The sequence below is a fragment of the Heterocephalus glaber genome, unplaced genomic scaffold, assembly GCF_053883595.1.
Source record: "Heterocephalus glaber isolate CG9 unplaced genomic scaffold, H.glaber_assembly_v1.0 deba00001577, whole genome shotgun sequence".
NCBI classification, from domain to species: domain Eukaryota; kingdom Metazoa; phylum Chordata; class Mammalia; order Rodentia; family Bathyergidae; genus Heterocephalus; species Heterocephalus glaber.
In genome coordinates this window covers 22,531,650-22,553,656 of record NW_028258358.1, presented here as the reverse complement: position 1 = coordinate 22,553,656, position 22,007 = coordinate 22,531,650, and the positions used below count along the sequence as shown (strand labels likewise).

The 22,007-nt window shown below is 31.8% G+C and overlaps 1 non-coding gene across 1 annotated transcript; it reads right to left on the bottom strand.

Moving 5' to 3' along the window:
- Positions 1–17,185: 17,185 nt before the first annotated feature.
- LOC147823529 (U6 spliceosomal RNA) lies at positions 17,186–17,291 on the bottom strand. Its single transcript, XR_015443747.1, has one exon. It is a non-coding gene; the product is annotated as a U6 spliceosomal RNA (small nuclear RNA).
- Positions 17,292–22,007: the final 4,716 nt, after the last annotated feature.

The following is a 22,007-nucleotide window of genomic DNA, read 5'->3' as shown; positions in this document are numbered from 1 at the left end:
AAAGGGAAGTAGTATTTGTTTTTGTTGTTGTTGACTGTGAAGTTTCTTTTACCATTAAAGAGATATTTTTGCACTGGTAGTGATTAGAGGTTTGGATAAGCATTCCATAGGATTCCAGTGCCACCTGTACCTCTCAATGACTCTGAAATATTAGTGAATTTATTTAGATTCTGTTTCTTAGTAAGGCCTACTTTTGTTTGAGAATTCTTTGAGATAATCCACACAAAATACCTATCAGGTTTGTAAATTATATGGTTTATTATGCTTCTTTAAATGTAAATATACACTTAAAAACACTTATTTTGCTGGGAGACTTTGAATTTATATTTCAAGATCAAAAACCCACTTTGAATTCCATTATTAATGTTGATTTTTTGTAAAACTACTACTAAAAAAATATTTTTTAAACAGAACTTTTGAAGCCAAGAAGAATTATGACCTCTCAAGTCAAATATAAGAAAAAATACATTTCTTCCTAAAGAAAATATTTCTACCATGAATATTTTGCTTGATTTTATCATGTTTCACATGATGATAGCCTGTAATCTTTATGATAACTTTGCTCTCATGCTTCTATAGGTGAAGAACTTAGCTACAGAGAGGGAGAGAGAGAGAGAGCGAGAGAGAGAGGAAATAAAAATGCATCCTGTGTGCGGTGAGTAATTTGGAAAATCAAAGCATAGTAAATACTCTTACCATCCTGAAAACAGTGAATTATCTTTCTGTTGTCAATTTCAAATGCACCACATATTTGAGAGTAAACTCTTTATGTGTTCTCATAATTGTGCAATTTCCTCTATAGGAGCTGTCGCACTAATAGTTATCTCCAAGGAGCTTCACTATTTGTGGATTGAAACTCACATGAACATTCTGATTTTGCTATACCTGCTCATTATTTGAAGAACAACTCTTATTGTATTTAAGGTTAGTTAATAGATACTTTTGGAAGAAGAATGGTCAAGTGATTTAGATTTTGCTGGCTTTTGGAAATTTAGATGTTTGGTTAATAGTTATGACCTTGATTATATATACAAAATTCCTGAGTTGGGATCACATTCAGATGACACATTTAGACACAGTCCTCAAATCCCAGGTCATCCAATCCTTGTTAAAACCTATGGAAAGCTATGTCTCTTTACTTTGTAAAAATTGATTAAATGATCTTCCAGCCATATTCATGCACATACAAAATAAACTAATTCTCTGAGCCCGACTGCACCGAAGGCAAGGCCTCAGAGCACAGGAGCCCTCTGAGGCTGTCTGAGCTCAAGGCCCCTTCAAGTCACACAGATAGTTTATGCCACCAGAAGTCCGTGAGAACCACAGGGCTTCCGTACATCATGATTGGTCAACTAGGCAGGTTGTAGGTGAGCATTTACACTAACTGATGCCAGTTTAAAAGATTGCAAAAACTTCTGACAGCTGCTAGGGCTGTTATTAGTAGAGATGCTTTGTCTCCACAGAGAGGTGTGTGACTGAAGTGCTAGGCCCTCCAGAGCTCTTGAATTTGCCCTGTGAAATTTTAAGATTGAAACTTGAATACTTCAATCAAAACAGAACATTTTGAAATGTATTTTATTTGCTTATTCTGTTTGTTTTAGAATTCTTCTAATTATGTTATTCAAAATAGGACCTGAATGTCTGCCAACACTTGAAGATTATATAAGAAATTTACACTTTAAAAGGAAGCATAATCGGTTTATAATCGCAAAATTATTATTTAAAAATCTGTATTTACTTTTAAAAGATAATTCAAGTTTTCAACCAAAAATATGGTTGCAGAAGAAATAAAAATTTGAGTAAATTCACTGAATAAGCTCAAGAACTGTACAAAAATTAGTTCCTTAGGAGTGAAAAATAATCTTTATAACCAGATATTCCTTAAATTTTTATGTTACCTAAGTTAGGAGGGTAATGATTATGGAAATTTTATTCTTGTCTTCTTTGATTTTGATTTCATGCTCTTAAGTTTGTCCCTGAAATTCCATAGTTAACACAACCTGACCTCATTTTTTACTCTTGCTTTTTTTTTTTTTTTGTATGTGAGTTTTTGTTTTGTTTTGCTTTTGTTTTCAGACAAAGTCTTGCTGTGTAGTTCAGGCTGGCCCTTAAACTCAGTATGTAACACAGGATGGCCTTGAATAGTGAGATCCTCCTGCCTCAGCCTCCTTAGTGTTGGAATTGCAAGCATCCACCATCACCACACCTGGCCAACACTGGCTTTTTAAAATTAAATGATTCACTATCTCTTCCTTGTACCTGATGACATATGTAGAGCCAACTCCGAATAGAAATCCTTTATTATTGCTGGTATAATGATTTCATTTCCCCAACAAAATGACTATGATACATTTTTATCTTTATAATTTTGCATCATGTAAATAATAGGTACTGATTCTATTTATAATTGTTGGTAAGAACAATGTCAAACACACATTTCTTTTTTATCCCCTTTCCCACTTTTCTATCCTCCATCTCTGGATCCCCTTCCCATCTGAAAAAGATCCATCTCCTTATTTCCTGTTATCTATCTTTCATTTTGCTCTTTATAGTTTGAATTTCATATTTATGCTTATATGTCTGATTTATTTCACTTACGATTATGACTTCAAGGTGCATCTATTTCCTACAAATGACTCAATGTTTTCCTTTTTATGGTAGAGTAGTATTCCATGGCGTATAAATAGCACATTTTCTTTATTCATTCATGTGTTGCTGGACATAGAGGTCGCTTCTGAGATTTAGCTGTCATACTGCTATAAACATGGGTTAGCATGTATCAAGTGCTATGGACAGCATTGAGTTCCTCCAACTTCATAAACCGAAGCTGCAACCCTCAGTAAAAGGTATTTGGAGAGAGGGTTTATGGCAGATAATTAGGAGAGGGGGCTGGACAATTGGATCAACACCCTTCTAAGATCAAAACAAGAAACCAGAGGTCTCTGGGGACCATGTGAAGAGCAAAAGGAAAAGGTGGCCATCTGTAAGCTAAGACATGATCCTTCACCAGGAGACAAATAGCCTGCACTTTAGTTTTGGACTTCCAGCCACCAGCACTGTGAGAAATAAATTTCTGTTACAGTGGTTTGTTTGGCAGCCCAGGCTGACTTCTACAGGATGGATGAAAGCTGTTTTTTTTTTAATAAACTTGCATACAACATGTTTTTGTAGGAATTGTTCAATTATGCTTATTTATAACTTTATTCTGTTATAATTTAAATGTAAAATAAATATTATAGATGTATAATTTAGAAAAGCTGATCCCTAGTTTTTACCAGGATTGGAATCTTTATGACTTGATCCATAATGAGCATCTTGTGTCAGCTTTTAACTACAAATATACTTCTCAGTCATTACTTGAAGGGAGAGAGTTTTAGCTTGCATTTTAAATTAATTTGTGACATGTTTTATAGAGGACAGTACTTCATTGTGAGAACCCTATATTCTTCAGCATAAGTAATTTAAGATGGATATACCAGTGGCACACAAGCATCCTCAGGAAGCTCTGAAATTTACTAGTAGATTGTACCTGAAGAAACACTGAGTATATATAGGAGGGTTCTATGAAATTCCAAAATGAAAGATATAAAAATTCATAGTGCAAGAGCAAAGACACCTCCTTTCTGATTCTCTGACTCTTACTCTCACTTTTCTTTCTCTACAACTCTTTCTATCTCCATCTTCAACTCCATCTCCATCTCAGTCTCTATATCTCTTTGTATCTCACCAAATCCACCGCGTATTGATTAGGATTTTGCTTGATCTTAATAGAAGTTTGTGGACTTTCTAACAATAGTTGTCTGACAGTGATTATAAGACACTGTTGACTATAAAGTGCAACCTTATTTCCACAATAAGAAACATGAACTCATACATGTGTTACATACAACTAAGTTGAACCTAGCTTAGGAGTGAATATTCACAGCTCTGCAGTAAAGGATTCTATATCTTTCATATGCGTTTCCCTTTATCTGTCATGTCTTCTTCCACATCTTTACCTAACTCTTCTGCTCAAATATTTTCAAAACAAGCTGAGGGTTAATTTCCCTGGAAAGGCTTTCTTCGTCTCTTCCATAAAATTTATATCTGTCTTTCTTTGCTTTAGAGAAACTGTGTATACCACTGTGACAGTACTTACTACTCACAGAAAGTCATGGTTTATTTGCTTAAGTGCTTTATTGTAACATAACCACTTAAAGCTTTCAAATGTAATCAGAATTGTGATGCCAGGATCACATATAAGCAGCTCATGATAAGTATCAATTTGTATTTCTAATTTAAAAAGTTAGTGAGCAAGCAATAGTTATTAAATATTTTTGTCATTAGTTTATGAAAGAAAATATTGTAGATGGAGGGAAGTTGAGGGAAGTTTTCCCAGAAATAGAGTGACAATTCAAATTTTTCTCTCTGTATTCTAGTCCAAAAGCTCTCTCCATTACTCAAAATGAATTATTTCTTAATCATGTTGTGGTTTTCTCTTGCTAATTAGGGACACCAAGTGATTGCACAATAGAATTTGGCATAGAGACAAGACATGGCAGAGTAGGCATCAGTTTGAGAATTAATGTTTTGGCAAATTAAGTTACGTGTAAACTCTGGACAGTTATGTTCAAAATAGCCATGGCAAAGGACCTGACTGTTGTACAGTCTTAAACGTATAGATATTTAGGAATTTCTCACAGTGGAGTCTATCATGAAAGACTTATTTGAGAAAAAATTTGGGACCTAAAATCAAGTATAGGAATACATTAATAACTAGATTTTAAAATTTAAAAATTACTACAAATTAATTTTGAAAATACAATGGATCCTTGACTAATGAACTCTATTTGTTCCTGAGGGCTGGCTGTAGCTAAGTCAATACAGCTGAGATCGGGATGTTTACCTGGGTACAAGCTAAAGATAACTAGAGGCAGATGAATCTTTCATTAACCTAATTAACCCAAGTAGTTCATATGACAGGCAAGTCGTAACTTGAGGGTCCACTGTATTTAACATGCCAGATATTCCTTGAATTATTTCCTATAACTTTGCCTGAGAGTTATTTAAGATTTCCATGGCTTACAAATTTATGTGAACTTGTACAGATTTGAAAGTATCTGTTCTCTCAGTTTTTCTTTTTTTTTGTTAAAATTCTTAGCTCAAAGTATATGTTAACAACATAAAAATTTTATTTTTAATATTGTATACCTGAGCAAGCAACAATACTTCTTTGAAAACTCTTGAGATTTTCAACTGTATAAGAAAAAAATGTAAATTATTGGAGAAAAATGAACAAGTTTGCTTTCCTCATAAGTTACATATAAATTATAAACATCTTCCATTGAAATTATTTCTTAAGACAAGCAGCTACAATCCATAAGATTGTGGCAAAACTTGCCAGTAGCGTCTTTTAGAAACTAATATCCATGGATTAAGAATATGTTTTTCAACATAGATGTCATTATGTTTTACCATTAAATTGAAGAATATTATTAATATAAAAATCATAAAATGACATGGCAAAATATTCTGAAAAGGCTATGATTAGTGAGTTTTTAAAATTTTGAAGACATTTTATCTAGTGCATTTAAAAAATACAACAATTTCTATTCAAAATTTGAAAATATATTATGGCTACAGAAAATGTTTAGTCAGCAGAACAAGTAACTGGTATCAGTGGCAAAGTTTTGTTCAGAAGCATTACATACTGATTCACACATTTTTCAATTTATTGCATCTAAGAAAGCGAAATAAAATGTGAAAATAAAGCTGTTAGTTAATTAAATTAAGGAAAAAACATTTTGGATGGATTTCTGTGTAAAAGTTACATTCCAGACATTCCAATGTTTATTATTTGTACATATAAAGTTTTCACATTCCCTTGGAAATATACGTTGAAATTGATGGCATAATTTAATTGCAAGAAAAAAGTTTCATTTCCATACTAGTAAATATCTAAATGCCCTAGAACTCTCACAAGTATTTATTGAGTGAATGTGAGTGAAAGAATGTAGACTTTTCTGGTTTTAGTTAAGTACAAACCTAGGGTTGAAATTTATATCATGAACTACTTTTGTAGTAAAAGTTCTCCAGTTATATTCTAAAAGCATTAAATTATCATCCTTTGTCAGAGGAAAAATGAAATTTAAAATAAGCATACTAACAATAGGAAAAATAAACAAGGCATGTTAAAATGTGTTTAATGTATAAACAGTAAAATTTGCACTGTTTGAAATTGTAACTACCTGTATGAATACTTCACTTGTGTCATAGAACTTAGTTTTATAAGCTGCTAATTTTAGTGTATGTTCAATTGATATATCATTTGCTAAACAAGAAACTATATTTAAAATAAAGATTCCATGTATCATTATCAACAAATATTTCATCTATATATATATATGTTTTAACTGAAATTTGTAAATGTACTCTAATATTTTTCCTTTTATAACTTTTATAGCATATTCTGATTGTATACCCCTACACATTCACTGGCCAGATTATTTTGAGATAACATACATCTTCTCATTTCACTCCCATGTTAGTGTGGATCTCTAAGATAAAGATTCATTTTTAAAAGCATAACCACAAAATCATTTCACACTTAAAAACCAACAGTAATATCCGATGAATATTTGGCTCCATCTCCTGTATTTTATTTACTGATTGCCCTCATGGTATGGTTTTAGATGTTCTTTGTTTACTTGCATTTTTTATAGATTGCAAGTAAATTGAGAAGTTGATAACAGCATTTTGAAAATCAATCACGATAATTAAGGAAAAGGAAAACATCAATTATAAATGGAAAGATTTGTCAGTTGTAAAGGGGATGCATGGTTCAATAATCATATTTTACAGGTGATAAAACCAAGATCCAGAGATACATTAAAAGTCATAAAACTCATCGATAGTAGAGTTTCTAATAGAATCTAGATGCCCTGAACGAAATGAATCGGAATAGAAATTTCAGTAAACAAAGTCCTCCATACTTAATAAAGAACAGTAAACTATGTTGGGTACAGCATTTATAGTTGGAAAATTTGTCTTCACTGCTATATGTTGATCATGTGATATTAGGAAAATTCATGATTCTCCAAGCTTATAGGAGATAATACAAAGGCTATAATTATTTTTTACCACAGTAAAAGCAAAGAAATACAAATATTTTGTCAAGTAACATTTATTTGGCTATTAAAGAAGGTAGTGAATTTATCCAGATTGCTGTATTCCCAGATGGAATTTAATCATTGTAACCAGAAGTACAGTATTAGGAATATAATTGGGTTTGGAGATGTATTGTGGTGAACACTTCTAGCTACATGTCCAAATGTATTTTGTTTCTGTGATTTTTTTTCTCCTATTAAATACCATTATAACAGAAAAGTATTTATACTAAATAGCATGCCACATAATGGCTAAAGGTTGTCACTAAATGCTTGTAGAATTTCTTCTTTTAGATTTCTTAGCAAATGAACTTTCTTAGTTGGATAGTTGACTAAAATGTTGTTCATTCTCATATATGCATTATTATATATTTTCCAATGCAGTCCCACTTCACTTATTGTAAATAAAGAAATTATGCCCACAGAAAGCACTTTGTGACCTCTTGTTATTGCAATCCTCTGGTTTCTCTACAATGGAGAGCACCAGTCAAGAAATGCTGAATATAAAATAACCAATCAGGGATCATTGCCATGAAAGGGAACATTGGAATTTAAAAGTCAAAACATCCTTCATCTCTATATAATTTCTCTACCGTATTAAATTATTAGACCAAATATTCAATACTTTTTGTTGAAATCTTGCTTTCCGGAGCTCCCTATTAAAATAGAATTTCCCTGTTCCTCATAACCTATTAGTATTGTGAGGTATATGAGATTTATGAGAAATTATAAATTTGGCCTCCAGAGAACAATTAATGAACATTTGGCTACCCTTTCAGCATCGTCTCTCCCTGTTCACAAGAGAGGTGTTCAAGTAATCGAAAGCCTCTGGGTATGTGTCCAAAATGTTGGCAGGAGTTTATAAAGATAAAGTAACTGGGTGATCTTAGGTACATGTTTCCACTTTCCATAATATTTTCGTCTAAATCCAGCTTGCTCTGGTTAATTACACAGTGTCTTAACCGAATGCCCCACAGTGCTGACTTTGTCAGCAGCCACTTAAAGCCTCAGGACACTAGAAATACTGGCAGAGCTCTAGAGACATCTTCTCAATATCTAAAAACAATTACACAAAATCCATAGATGCACTGATAATGACATAATATTTAAATTATATGATTAAAATCTTAAAAATATTTCAGCCAACTCATTTGAAAAACTGTTGCTATATACTTTTTATAAGATAAATCTCTAGTGACTATTTTATTTAACAACTTGGAGTGTTAATAAAAAATATGGTATTTTATTTTGGAAAGTTACTTGGGTCACTGAATTGAGAAATAAGATTCTCTTAGTGTTGTAGAAACATCCTTGGCTTGGGCAGCAGGAAACATAAACTTGTAGTTTCCAGTTGACTACCTGTGATCTATGTGACCTTGGAGAGACAGCTTGATAATGGTGAGAATGTGTGTTTTTCTTTCTTTCTTTTTTTAATGCCCTGTCTAAAAGCAGTTTGTTCCTCTGCTCCACATGCCTCCTGCCATCTGCCAAACTCTAGCCACAGTACACAATCTCAGTGCATAAATATGGTTGTCTGATCTGGTGATGCTCTTACTACAGGACCTTGCACCTGCTTATCAAAGGAAAGTCTGGAGGTGGATCCTGTAACACTCTTCTTCCACGACTCATTTTTTCTTGATTGTATAAGAGTGCATCTTTTTAGTACAGTGTAGATATCACTTCCTTCCTGGAAGATTTCCTGACTCTTTTTTTGTTTGCATCCTGAGAAGCTTGGGTGTTCTCCCACATGACTAGGGTGAATGTACACATGTGTTTCCAGGTGTAGACCCACGTTACATCTGTTTCTCTAACTGAATTATTTATAGTGACTACTTTCACACATGAGTGTCCCTGCTTGTACATCAAATTATACAGCTCACTTAAGAGCATCTTCTATTTCTGTCCTCCTCTTTTAAACTTCATTGTTATTGTCATTTTAACTGTTTTACTCATGAGTATATAAGGACCTTAACATCCGATGACTCCTATTACTACCAGCAGAATTTAGTGTGTAGCTGCTAAGTCTAAGCAATTTAGATATAGTCATGTTATTTCTACTGCTACAAGTTGACAAATTGTAAGCTCCATAAACATGCTGGAAATGGAGGTAAAATGTTTTTGATTATGCACTATTAGAATAAAATATTATGTGCACATTAATATATAAAAAATTATGTGCACATTAATATATATTTAATTATTTACAAACTATAGCCAAACTATAATCTATTGTTATGTTATAAAATTATAAAATACATTAATAAAATATTCATGTTCATTAAATAAATGAATCTATGTACATATAGTAGATTTAATTTTTTGTGTGCAGTATATCACTAAATTATATTGAAATTTTACCAGAATGAGATGTGGCCAGTTGGACAATGACTAGAGGGAACAGAAATAATAGTTGTTTGTACTTGGCATCAAGAACAAATTAAATATTTTAAAAATAATGAATGTAGAGATTTGTAATTGTTGCAGAATTTTCATCTGAAAATTTCTAAGACTTTTTAATCTAGCTTTTGAAATTTCTAGCAATCATTATCCAAGGAAGTAGAGTCATTCATATGTCATACAATTACAACTATAGTTATCAAAATAAAAATAACGTGGTATCTGATTGGTGTTTTAAAGATAACCAAGACTTTCATTATACATTATCTATTTTTTTCTTTACAAAGACTTTGACATGAATATATGTTTATATGTATATATATATATATGTATGGGGGGGGAAGAGAGTTGGAGAGAGAGAGAGAAAGAGAGAGGAAGTATTAGTTTTATTTATTTTATTTTGGAAAATTTATGTTAATTTGTGAAGTTGCCAAAGAATTTGAATTTTGTCATTGTAAATGCAGCACTCCTTTTATTAAAAATTTTTCTCAACATGGTAATTTAATACATTAATTAATAGTAATATAATACTTAAGTATTTAAAATAAAACCTCCTAGTTCCTATTAACTAAATCTGTTACCCTAATTCTATTGTACCAGTGTCTTCTGTAACTATGTCCACTGTGAGAAGTAATTAGCTATTATGACAAGTATAGTCTCAAAGACGACATAAGGAACTCTTTTAATTAACACCTCCAGGAACCATGATGGCAGAAATACTAGAAAACTTTTTTTCTTCTCTCTTTATAGCTCTAAGTCATAATTATGTGTCCTAAACACGGTGTGGCTCAGGAGGCGGGGTGTGGAGGCTGCTGAACACGGCTGACTAGGTAGTGGAGGTCGATGGCGTGAACTGTGTTTTTTCCTTTTCAAAGTTCTTTGAAGTTTAAGTTCCTTTCCTCATAAGGAAAAGAGTTTATCTTTTGTGTACTCAGTAAAATGGTGTCTAAATCTTATACCAATATCAGGAAGGTGTCCATGATAGGAGGAGGTGTAATCTCTGATTTGACAGTTAGTGCCAACTATCAAAAGCTGAGAGTGTGATCAGCCAAAAATTTCAACACTGAGATATTTGCCTTGAATGAATATGATGCTAAATCTCAAAGGTTCCTACAACTTCTAAGAAATCAAAGTAGAGCCCAGTTTAGTGTAAACTGGTTTAACAAACTACATTGTATTATGATTTGTTAGGTGCTAGAATAATAAACTAAATATATGAAATTTTGAGTGTTTTCTGGAAAAACACATATTAACTTTACCTATTAAAATTAAATTGTTTAACAACCAAAATAAAACTCAACAAAAAGTTATTTTTAAGTACTGGATTTGTTAACATTGCAGTATACTTTCTAGTTCTCATCAGTCATGTCTTAACTAAATCCTGAATCCTCACTGAATCACCTTATCTAAGTCTACTACCAGCTCCCTAAAATCATGCTCCAACATTTTTCTTCCCACAACTCATCATTAGTTTATATTGATATTTTCCTTTACATATTTTAATAATGTCTCAAATTCTATTTTATTATATTTATCAAGTGCTGTGTATTTCCCCCTTAGTAGAATATAACCCAAATAAATTGAGAAATTCTACTTCTTATGACCATGATTTTCTAAGAGGCATCGAATGTTACTTGAATATGTCTTGGTTAAATAATGGATGAATGAAAAGACTAATGTTTAACAATTGTTACAATGAGATTAAAGTAATGGAAAGAGATGGGATGTGGGGTCAGGTAAACCTCAGTTTGCATTATTAGCTCATTTACCTCATATTTAGAATTGGAAAAATAGTAACACTTGTAACATAAAATTCAACAAAATGGTTAAATGGTAAAACTTCAGTCCTAGCATCACTGAATGTTTGCGTTTCTAGGCTCACACACTGCTTTTAAAGGACACAGCCTGGTGTAGTTATTAGTTGGATGTGCTGTCAAATTGGATTTGAATGCTCGTTCTAGTCCTCAGAATATTGGTGTCCCTCGCAATTTAATTTATTTAGACTTCTATTTTTTCACTTGTAAAAAGGAGATAATGCTTTCTATCTTAAAGATTTTTAAAAGAATAGAATTTATTATTTAGAAAATACTACTGATACAACAATTCTAGGGAATCTTTGAGGCAGTTTTAAACCTGTACTTTATTTTAAAAAATCTCTTAATGAAAATAGCTGGTTGCTTTTTGAACATTATGTGCTATTTTTGGAATTAAGCAAGAAATTAAAATATTTGATTTTTGTTTTAATCATTAGCTACAGACCATTTAAAGCTTTTAAACATTAAATAACAATTATTACTGTAACAATAATTAGAAATAGATCTAGAATTTCTTCTAAGGCTTTTAATACCAAGTTCTAAAACACAAATTGCTTGGTATCAGGAAATGCTTACTGTATGCTATGATAGAAAATCTGACTTTGGATAATTTTAGGTCAGGTTAGAGCAGACCTTTTATGAAAGAAAACTAAAACATGAAAACATTTCTCATAGTTGGCTTTTAAAAAGATTTGAGACTCTACCAATCAGAAACAGCCAGTGAGCTGATTGGTTGCATTGACCTCTCAATGAACTGAATAAGGCTAAGATCCAGGGAAAGTCAATTAAATAATTTATGTGCTTAACTTCAACTTTCAGCCTATTGAAGCTTGCCAGTCACTTTTCTGGAAGGAAGCTCTCCAAACCTCTTGCAGATTTGAAAATTGCTCCATTCATGAATTGTTCTTTGCTCAAAATGATTGGTAACTTTTTTTTTTTGCCTGAAGTTTTTTCTTTAAATTATGTGTAGTAGAGTATGCCTATAATTCCACCACTCTCGGAGGCTAAAACAGAAGGATTATACGTTCTATCCCAGCTTGGCAATCTATCCATTTGGAAAGATCCTATTTAAAAAAAAAATTATAAGGTTGAGCATACCACAAAAAACTCAGTGTGTATGACAAAAAATATTTTAGAGTAATGATAAAAATGTAAAGGTGTAGGCCAGGGATTTAGCTCAGTGGCACTGCACCTGCCTCGCAAGCACCAGGTCCTGATTTTGGTCCACAGTACTGAAAGAAATAATGGAAGGTGGTTTGAAAATTGGGATATCATGATGTTTTATACAAAGTCATTAATGCACATTCCTAAATACCATTTATGTTTATACTCATTTCATGAACAGTTGTCCCCTTTTATTCAGTTTTTCTTTCTATGATTTAAGGTACTCTTAGAAATATTGAATAGCAAATTCTAGCAATAAATTATTCTTAAATTATAAATTTCACACCACTCAGACTAGTGTGAAGAAATCTCACAACCTTTTGCTCTGTTCCAACTGAGAAATGAGTCATCCCTTGGTCTATCTTATCCAAGCTGTATAGGTGACCCATATATTAGTCATTTAATAGTTGTCTCGGTATTGGGTTGAATGTTGTGGTATTGCAGTGTTCATGTGCAGGCACAGTTTTGTAATAGCCTAATGCTAGGTCACAATGGCTATGTATTCACCTCTCTTCATCTCATCATGGAAGCATAAAGGATCTTGGAATGTACCTCTGGGAACTAAGGGGAAGGGCTACTGCAGATATGTCTGAATAGATCTCCACAGCAAAAGAGCTATTCAGTATTTAAGTACATTCCTTTTCTTCTTGTTTACAGTACTAAAGGCTAAGAAAAAAGGCATTCGATCTGTAAACAACCTTACTTATTACTTATACATTTCTTCAAAGACAGAGACTGGCACCCTCTTCTTTAATGCAGTAGTTCACCCTAAAGATGGGCAATTTCTTTTACAAAATATTAGCCTGAGAAAGATAAAATTGATGTTCAACACAACCTAGAATTCCATTCAGATAGAAAGTCTATAATTTTAAAAAGGCAGAATTTTGTCCTTAAAATTGAGGGGATAAACTGCATTTTAAGTTAATCCAGTCAGTTCATGTATTTTTCAAAATGTGTGATCAGATGTAGGAAGTCAAAATTCAGAATGATCCTTGAACAGTTTTACAAATATCACATGCCTTTGCTCATTTAATTTTTATTATGTTATGGTCATTTTAGAGATTTCTGCTTCTCATTATAATATGACCAAACTGAGATCAGGATACCAAGTGACGTATGGAAAATTACACCATTTAGGTTAGAACAGAGTGAGACTCAAAATTAACCTGAAGGTAACTAGCTGCAAAAACTGTCTTCATATATGCTAAGTAGCCTGGCTCCTCCTCATGCAGTGAATAGTCTTGGCTTTTCTCATGTCTTATTTTTTTATAGGCATTTGCCACAAGTAGCCATGAGTTAACTTGAAACATTGCCAGAGGGACAATATTGTGCTGTATATGGAACGTATTTTGAAGTCTTAATATGAAAAAATAATGAAAAAGTGTAAAATTATCAGTAATGTTTACAGTGAGCACTTGTAGAAATAATATTGAACTATATTAGCTTAAAGTACTGTTAATAATATAAAAATAAATATCATTTTTTCTTCATACTGTATCAACTTTTTAAACATGATAAATGTGAAGTGGAATAGTAAGCTCCAAAGCAATATTTTATATATAAATTAATTAATTGATAGTTCATGGATCCATTTTGCTGTGGTCTGAATAACAAAATTCTATTTCCATGTGGATTTGCCAATATTTACTCTTTTGTGAGAGTCTGTGTCTGCAAGACAGGGTTACTAATCTTTAAATGTTTGAAAAATATTTTTGAAAGTCACTCTTGAAATATAATTCACATACAAAATTATGATATATAGTATGCATAATACATATATATATATATATATAAAGAGAGAGAGACAGAGAGACAGAGACAGAGACAGAGAGAGACAGGGAGAGAGAGATAAATACACATTTGTGAAGACAATCCACAGTCTGTCCCTTAAGCACATCCATTACCTGAGATATATAACAGGAATACTATTATTAAGATAATATAATAGCATTTACTAGGTACTTGCTTGCTGGGTACTAGTGACAATTCTGTTCCTTCATATGTGTCACCTAATTCAATATTCACAATAATATTATCTTGGCATTATCGGTATCTTTACTTTACAAATGAGAGAAACAGAGCCAACAGAAGTTAACTAAATTTATGAAGATCAAGGATTAACAATTGATGAAAACACAGTGCAAACCCTGCCAGGGCTCTGGTTCCTAGGGATGGGGACTTGAATAAAGGTATAAATTCAAGGTAAGATCTACTTTCTGAGGTGGAGTCTTGTCCTTAAGCTTGCTGAGTAACACTGGCCAAGGCAAGTAGCTACATTTGGTAACAGTTTGCTTGAAGGAATTGAAATGAAGTTAACATATATTATTTTACAATACCTTATTCTGAAACTACAGTATGGATCTAATTTTTTTCTAGGCTTTTATCCCAGTGTCCCCTGCACAGATCATGCACAATGGTCGACATGGACTATTTATAGGCTCTTGCAGCTATCTGCACCTTATCTATGCTGTACTCTTCACATGCCAGTTACCCACTTTCTCTCTTACTATAGAAACTATTTAATGACCACTGCTCATTGCAGTTTCATAACTTCTTTTTATTTTTTTCATCAATTGCAGGTAATTTTGTGGTCTTTTGAATAAACATTGCATATTTAATTTATTGTGAAATTGATCTCACATCACATTATATCATCGTTACTGTATTCTTGCCTAATTGTTGCTAATTTATAAACTTCACATAAAATATTTACTTTAATTTAATTTAAAATACTTTACTCTGTTATGATTTTTCTGCATTTTTACACTCAAGCATCGGTGCTCCAATGTATTTCTTACACTAAATGACATGTTCGCCTGACTACTAACACATCCCAATTGCTAATTTCTTTTTATAGAAAGGCAAGACAGACAGAGAGAGAGAGAGAGAGAGGAATAATATTTCTATTGCAAGTAGAGATAGCTGTCAAAATTTTTGAAAATCACTGTAACATTTTCAAAAAATGATATAGTTTGTCTTCTTCCTACTTCCCCTCTACAAAAAAACACAGAATGTCCTATTGTAATCCTAGAGCAATGCACAAAATATCCCAGTCAAGTTAATATCCAATAGTATTCTTCGATATTTCTTTTTTTCATTAATTTTCATTAATTTTGAACCCAGGCCAGTCACAGTAGGCCACATTCTTAGCCCTATTATTTATTTATTCATTCATTCATTCATTCATTCTTGCTTTGAGATAGGATCTTTCTAAGTTGCTTTGTTACTCAGGGTACACTTGAATTTGCAATCATCCTGACTTAGTCTCCCCAAACTCCGGGATCATAGGAGTATGCCATGACACCTGGGCTTCAGTATTTAATCTTAATGAAATAAAAAATAGTTAGATATTTAACACATTCATGTGTTCATTGTATGGCAAATTGTATCACGAAATATTCATTTTTAAAGTTTAATTCTCTATATTAACATAAATAGAAATACTAGAAATATTTGTTTATCAAAATGTTAGGATGTAAACTTGTGAAACAATTCAAAACTACTCATTTGGAAAGAATTAATTACTAGAAAGTTTAAGAGAAACTTACAAGTTTAATTTTTACTGATAGATTTCTTGTATCTTACTGGAGACCCTGCCGTTAGGTTCCAGTATCCTGCCCAGTACATGGTGCAGGCCTGAGGAAAAAGTAAAACACAAACAAACAAACAAAATAAAAAACAAAGAAAAAAAACAAGCTAAAAGAGAAAACTAAGAGAGAGGAGAGAGCAGGGTGCCAAAACTACCAATGCTGGCTAAACCAACAAAGGCACTGGCCAAGCCACTCATTTTTATTAGTAATCAATTAGGGTAAATGAAAGCTACATGCAGGGGCAAGAGTATGTGACAGGATGCACAGTCATGCTGTTTCTATGGAAATTAATCTCCTAAAGGACAAGTCAAAGCATTCTTGAATTAGGAACAGAATAGACAAAATATATGGCTGTGGATAGAACACTGTCCTTCTAGTAAGAAGGTTTTAATTGTGGGAATGGAATTTGGGTGCGAGTTACTCTGACCTTAGCATGTAGGCTTTTGCTAGACTCACTTCTATAAATTCACCAATTGTGAGGTTAACCCTTTACAGCCTACTTTAGGCATAATCAATATTGTGGTCTCTTGTACTATCTATTTTATTTTTGTAGAGAATGAGGTGTTTATTATATTGTTCATTTTAGAAATTTGGAAGAACAGTGAACTTTGAAGAAATCATTTTAAGATACTGTTTTATAGATCCATAATAATTAAAAATCAGGTAACTGGAAACAACTCTAATGGGTATTATTATTGGTGTTTATGCCTTGAACTTGACACAAGGTGTTATGTGAAAAAGACTTAGTTCCCAGGTTCATGAAGAGAATTAATAATACATTTTAATAACTCACAGTTATGAAGACATCAACAGCCTTAATAAATTGTTAAACTCACAGTTAACAATTTCAATGTTTAGAAGATTAACCTAATTTCAAGAAAAAAATTGTTGTTATTCTCTTTGTTAATGTCATCATTTTATAGATAAATTAAGCATCTTAGCAATAAAAAACTTTTAGTGATGAGTGTAAAGATTCTTAATTGTAAATATTCAGATTCTGAAATAATTACTTGGCTAAAAGGATTCAATACAGAAATTTCCAGAAATGAGCCTGCATTGTTCATTCTTTTTTGTTTTAACTATGGAACACTTCCCAAATTTGTATGTCATCCTTGTGCAGGGCCACACTCATCTTTTCTGTATCACTCCACTTCTAGTATGTGTGCAGCCAAAGCAAGTACATTGTTCATTTTTAAATATATTTTTATATATAAAGGAAATGCATTTTATCAGCATGGCGCTGTTTTCTAAGGAATTCAAAGTACATGTATACATTAAAATATAATATTTATTATATATGTTATTTAAATTTATAAAATTACATGGGTATAGTACACATTTTTTGTATTATTGGTATTTGTGTGAATTGTGTGTTATTTACTAATTCCTTAGAGCACATTGAAATGGAAAACAATTTACATTTTATGCAAAACCATTTTAGTACTTTGCAAGCCTTTCATATAGTATTTGTGAAAGGAATTGGAATTGACAGCAACCATAAAGAAAGGAAATCTCCATAGAATGGGCATTTATAATACTAAGTCTGAATCCAAAAGAATGTGAGAAAAACCATTATCCTTTCTTATTTAGTATTTTTCTCTCTCTACTTCTTAATACAGAGGCATATAGCTGAATAAAAAGTAATTTGCTATCTTTCCATTTTAAAATATAGTCATTATTGAATAAATGAAAAATATTTTCACTTTTGAACTGATGAAAATAATTTTGAATGTTACATTATTCAAGCAAAGTTATTTCACATAATAGTAATAAACTAATATGAAGAATTACATTTTACCTTTGAATGTAAACTTTTTAGTTATAATTTGAAAGCATTCTTCACTATTATATTTATATTAGGTTTGGTTTTCTATAACATTTACAAGTATTTGAAATGATTACTGGTACAACATTTTCAGAGAAATAAATATTGACAGATTTACATATACACTAATAGAATTAAACCCTTTTAATATATCACTATTTGCACTAAATAAGGGATAGATTATATCAAAAATAGTTTTTTATTAATATTTATGTGGACCATGCAGGTAAGTCAATGTTTTAGGATTTGTTAGCTGAGTTTGAGAGTTTGATGTTTTAAAAATTTTTATGTATCTACAAGAGATTAATGTATTCTTAAATTACAAGGCATATTTGTTCATTGTGCATCTAAAGTACACATTTAACTTTAATTCAGACCATGAAAATCACATGATGAAGTATAAATGGAGCACATTATGCATTTTGATTCTATTATTTCTCGTTATTATCCTTCATTTTTCTCTTTATCAGTGCTTTCTTATAGCTCTCTGTGTTCACACTTTATTGTGTTGTTCATAAACTTGCTTTTATATGAATAAGTTAGATATTTTTACTTGACTTTCTAGAGCTCTGTGGTTACTACAGCATTCCAGAGCTATGGGATAGAATTTCACATAATGTGGTTACTGTATCTTTTTTGTTTCTACCTGCATTTTTATGGGCACTCATGCTAAGAAACACTCTCCTCTTCTTTTAGCCAACTGTGGTTCTCCTTAGCCCCCTTGATTTATCACTATGACCTGCCCAAAAACATTCCCCAGACTACTCATCTCTTCATTTATTGTTAACAGTGAACCTAAAAAATGTGACATGCACAATGTAAAAAGAAACAGCATTTGAAATTCAGAAAGTTGAAATATGTTTTCAACATTCATTATCTCTTTAGCAATGAATTGTTGCCTTATGTGCTTAAAATAATTTTCCAGTGAAATCTATGAAATGGGTTTTGGGCCATATGAAAATTGAATAAACTCATTACTTAAAAGCCTACCAAAATTTTGAACTATAGTGTTTATTTAGTAAGTTGCAGTTTTCTACAAAACTAAAATGTAATATTGCTTTACCTTTTATTAATCATGACCTAATTACTCATTTCCCTCCATACAACTGCAAATGCCATGCTAGATGCTATCTTGAATATAAATGATATCGGTGAATTTAAGAACACATTTTACTTTACTATATGATCTTATCTAAAACCTTAACTGATTTTTATTGGTAATCTTTAGTTGAAAGTTATTTCTTAAGATTCACTGTAAGATCTTTCATTGTACATATTCTAATAGCCTATGTAAACATAGGGTTAGTGTTATGGTTTATATCTGAGTGTCCTCCCAAAGCCTGATGTGATCATAGGTGGGCTTTGGGGAGGTAATTGGATTATAATCAGCATTCCATTAGTCCACTGATGAGTTTGTAGCTATATATGATGTTGGGAGGTAAAACCTGGTTAGAGGAGGTGGGTCTCTGGAAAAAAGGCTGGAAGAGTATATTTCCCTCCCTCTTCCCTTGGTCTCTCTCTCTGTTTCCCGCCCGGCAGGTCATGAGCAATTCTTTGCCATGTTCTTCTCCATGCTGTCCTGTCTTGGAGGCAGCCCATTCTAGACTGAAACTTCTAAAATCTGTGAGCCAAAATAAACCTTTCCTTGTTAGAGTTGTGGGTGTCAAGTATTGTGTCTCAGTGACTAGAGAATAACTAAGAAAAATAGTGAATGCCATCATCATTTTCTTTGACTTTGCAGTGCTTGACATTGATCAACATCTCATTTTTAAATTCTCCCCTTGGGAGCTTGTATTATTTCATACCAATATTCTATTCTACATGATTCTCTGATTCATATTCTGTTTATTATTTTAATATATACTTCTACTAACACTTACCAAATTGTATCTCTTGGAATTCATTCCCTATGTTCAATCTTTTAATTGATTTCTTAGTTCTCTTCCTGACCTCCCAATAAATTTCAGTCCTACATTTTACATGATACATCTACATCACACCATCTCAAACTCTGTTAATCTTATTTTACATTTTCCTTTGGCATAAAGCCCCTGGGACTAGTTTTCTGGTTATTATTATTATTTAATCAATCTTACAGTTATTCACTTTTGTCCCTGGTACTTAAGAAATGACATAGAGGAGGCATTGGATAAAGTGGCTCAGTGACATCAGAGGAAGGGGAAGCATGGATCGAAAATTTTTAAGTTTTTCATAGTAATCACTTCATCTGTTATTTTTAAACAATAAAACATAATTCAAACTTACAAAGAGTTCTTCTCTCATACTTTATGTAAAGCTATAAAGCTATAAATTATTATTATAATAGCAATATTTTCACGATAATAGGCACTTAAGGTGGCTAGCAGAAGCCCAGCGATGTAACGAGGAGCTCAAAAGTCCTGCCAACCCTCACTTCAGTACATCCCGGAATATTGTCATGGATACATGTAACTATTTTCTCCACTTCTCTTTTCAATTATTCAGGAGGCTCACAATTTATTTCTCACAATGCCTCAAATCTGTCCCTTCCTTTCTATTGCCACTGCCACAATCCAGTCTTTAGGGTTCTATGACCTTTCATCCAGAGAATTAGAGAAAACTTCTGATTTATTTGCTTCCAAACTTCTGATCACACCATCTATCCAATATATTGCTTTCAGATGATTCCTTCTAAAGTAGAATTTGATGGTAAAATTTTGACCTGAAAAATCTTGCAACTCAGATTTTCCTAATGAAAACATTTTATATCATTTTCTGAAACTGAGAAACTTACGTGATCAGACATTATTATTTACAAATACTTTCAAACACACACACACACACACACACTTTAAATTAGCTTATTAGCCTTTTGGTAACTGTACTTTTACTTTCCTGCTTTATAATTCCTGCTTATGCCTGTCTCTCCTTATCTTTTATTTTACTTTGCTTCCTTTGTTTTTCTGATCAAGACTATTTAAACTTTGTCTCTCCGGCCTGATGGACAAGCAAGAGAGGAGCCTGTGCTTTTCAGAATTTTGCATATTTTACATAATTGCTTACATAAACTACAAATATGTCTATGTGTATACATACTTGTAAAATTATCACATCATCTAATTGTAGGAACAGAGGTTTAAGATGGGTTTGATTTTACTTCTGGAGGCTAAATATTATACCATAGATAATAATCTTCACAGCATTTCTAAATGATCAACTCATTTACTTCTAAATGTTCACAAAGAAGAATATGAGTTTGAAAAGAGAACTAAAGTAGAATAAAATTAAGTTAATCCTTATCTTCACAATTGTGTGTAATTAAGCATGTAGAAAAGCAACACAGCTAGCCCTTCTCAAAAATAAAATGATTCGCTCTGTGAGGCCAATTCTAATTGAAATTGGACAATGAATAATTATTTTTAAAAAGACTCATATTGATGACATTTAAAAGCATTAAAATTAAGTAAATCGTAAAATGGTATATTCTTTGGTTTCTCAACTAAACTATTTTACTTTTTTCTTATTACTAAGTTAATTTAAGTACTTTCTGCTTATCATTATATGTGCATTCCTCTTTATGGAGCAATCACATTATAAAATATTGAAATTATGAGTAAAATGATTTTACTTTATTAATGTATCCATTTTAATGGACAATATAAATTTTATTTAATTTCAGAAACATTTGTTCATCTTAACAAACTATTGATATTATATCATTCATTTTTTTCTTTCCTTAATTTATGTACACAACTTTTTTGTTTCAAAATAGTAAGCTTCTGGGCAGTATAATTAAATGTTCCTAAACATATGGAGTACTTTGATGTTAATTCAATTAATAATTTTAAGTTTTGTGACAATGATCAAAGTAGATAAATTTTCTTCCTTTGTATAATCAATTAATTCCCTATTTTTAAAAAGTTTCCATTAACAGTAATAAAATACTTGGATAGAATTTTTAAAATAAAACAGTAAGGAGCAAAGAAACAAAGCAAGAAAGTAAACATATAAAGCAAATCAAAGGAACCATTGTTTTCTTCACATCTATGTTAATTCACATCTATGTACAGTATAGGCAATTATTTTTGCAACT